Source organism: Mesoplodon mirus (genome assembly GCF_964341445.2).
Source record: "Mesoplodon mirus genome assembly, chromosome: 17".
Classification (NCBI taxonomy): Eukaryota; Metazoa; Chordata; class Mammalia; order Artiodactyla; family Ziphiidae; genus Mesoplodon; species Mesoplodon mirus.
Window position 1 is genome coordinate 29,183,534 of NC_138993.1, and position 3,003 is coordinate 29,186,536.

The window sequence follows — 3,003 nt, forward strand, 5'->3', positions numbered from 1 at the left end:
TATTGATTCATCTGTCAATGGACATTTAGGTTGCTTCCATGTCTTGGCTATTGTAAATATTGCTGCAATGAACATTGGGATGCATGTATTTTTTTCAAATTATGGTTTTCTCCTGGTATATGCCCAGGAGAGTGTTATTGCTGAAATATACAGTAGCTTTATTTTTACTTAGTTACAGAACTTCCATACTGTTCTGAAGCATGACTGTACCTATTTGCATTCCCACCAACATTGTAGAAGTGTTCTCTTTTCTCCACAACCTCTTTGGCATTTATTATTTGTAGATTTTTTGATGATGCCCATTCTGACCAGTGTGAGGTGATGCCTCATTATAGTTTTGATTTGCATTTCTCTAATAGTTAATGATGTTGAGCATCTTTTCATGTGCTCCTTGGCCATCTGTGTGTCTTCTTTAGAGTAATGTCTATTTAGATGTTCTACCCATTTTTTGACTGGTTGTTTGTTTGTTTGTTTGTTTTGGTTATTAAGCTGCATAAGCTGATTGTACACTTTGGAGATTAATCCTTTGTCAGTCACTTCATTTGCAAATGTTTTCTCCCATTCTGAGAGTTGTTTTCTTGTTTTGTTTGTGGTTTCCTTTGCTGTGTAAAAGCTTGTAAATTTAATTAGATCCCATTTTTTTTTCATTTTGGATTCTATTTTCATTACTCTAGGAGGTGGATCAAAAAAGATCTTGCTGCAATTTATGACAGAGTGTTCTGCCTATGTTTTCCTGTAAGAGTTTTATATTATCTGGGCTTACATTTAGGTCTTTAATACATTTTCAGTTTATTTTTGTGTATGGTGTTAAAGAGTGTTCTAATTTCATTCAGTTACATGTAGTTGTACAGATTTCCCATTACCAATTATTGAAGAGACTGTCCTTGTTCCATTGTATATCTTACCTCCTTTGTCATCGATTAGTTGACCATAGTTGCATGGGTTTATCTCTGGACTTTCTATCTTATTCCATTGATCTATTTTTTTCTGTTTTGATACCAGTATCATACTGTTTGGATCACTGTAGCTTTGTAGTATAGTCTCAAGTCAGGGGGCCTGATTCCTCCAGCATCATTTTTCTTTCTCAAGATTACTTTGGCTATTTGCAGTCTTTTGTGTTTCCATACAAATTGTAGAAATTTTTGTTCTAATTCTGTGAAAAATGCCATTGGTAATTTGATAAGGATTGCATTGAATTTGTGGATTGCCTTGGGCAGTATAGTCATTTTGTTAATATTGATTCTCCTAATCCAAGAACATGCTATATGTCTCCATCTGTTTATGTCATCTTTTCTTTCTTTCATCAGTGTCTTATAGTTTTCTGAGTACAGTTCTTTTGCCTCCTTGGATAGGTTTATTCATAGGTATGTTATTCTTTTTGATGTGATGGTAAATGGGATTGTTTCCTTAATTTCTATTTCTGATCTTTCATTGTTAGTGTATAGGAATGCAAGTGATTTCTGTGTATTAATTTTGTATCCTGCAACTTTACCAAATTCACTGATAGGATCTGGTAGTATTCTGGTAACATTTTTAGGATTTTCTATATATAGTATCATGTTATCTGCAAACTGATGATTTTACTTCTTCTTTTCCAACTTGGATTCCTTTTATTTCTTTTTCTTCTTTGAGTGTCATGGCTAGGGCTTCCCAAACTATGTTTAATAAAAGTGGTCAGGGTGGATATCCTTTTCTTGTTCATGATCTCAGAGGAAATGCTTTCAGTTTTTCACTGATGCAAATGATGCTTGCTGTGGGTTTGACCTACATTTATTGATTTGCATATATTGAACAGTCCTTGCATCCTTGGAATAAATCCCAGTTGAGCATGGTGTTGATCTTTTTAATGAATTGCAGGACTTGTTTTGCTGATATATTTTTGAGGATTTTTGTCTATGTTCATCAGTAATATTGACCTTTAATTTTCTTTTTCTGTGATATCTTTGTCTGGTTTTGGTATCAGGGTGATGGTGACCGCATAGAATGAGCTTAGGAGTGTTTCTTGCTCTGCAATTTTTTGGAAGAGTTTCAGAAGGATAGGTGTTAACTCTTCTCTAAATGTTTGATAGAGTTCACATGTGAAGCCATCTTTTCCTGAACTTTTGTTTTTTGGAAGTTTTTAAATCAGTTTCAATTTCATTACTGGTGATTAGTCTATTCATATTCTTCCTTTCTTCCTGGTTCAGTCTTGGACAGTTGGTTGGGTTGTTTATGAGACTTTTCTTGTTTCCTGTGGTGAGATTGTATTGTTTTAAACTTCCCTCTTAGAACTGCTTTTGCTGTGTCCCATAGGTTTTGGATAATTGTATTTTCATTGTCCTTTGCCTCTAGGTATTTTTTGATTTCTTGCTTTGACTTCTTCAGTGATTCATTGGTTATTTAGTAACATATTGTTTGGCCTTCATGTGTTTGTGTTTTTTACCATTTTTTTCCTCTAACTGATTTCTAATCTCATAGCATTGTGGTCAGAAAAGATGCTTGATATGATGTCAATGTTCTTAAATTTACTAAGGCTTGATTTGTGGCCCAAGATATGATCTGCACTGGAGAATGTTCCACATGCACATGAGAAGAAAATTTATTCTGCTGCTTTTGGATGGAATGTTCTATAAATATCAATTAAATCTATCTGATCTAATGTGTCATTTTGGGCTTGTGTTTTCTTATTGATTTTCTATCTGGATGATCTGTCAATTGGTGGAAGTGGGATGTTAAAGTCACCCACTATTATTGTGTTACTGTCAACTTCCCGTTTTATGGCTGTTAGCATTTAGGTTATATATTGAGGTGCTCCTATATTGGGTACATATGTATTGTATTTAAAATTGTTATATTTCTTAGGATTTGTCCCTTGATCACTATGTAATGTCCTTCCTCTCTTGTATCAGTCTTTATTTTAAAGTGTATTTTGTCTCATATGAGTATTGCTACTCCAGCTTTCTTTTGGTTTCCATTTGCATGGAATACCTTTTTCCATCCCCTCACTTTCAGTCTGTATGTATC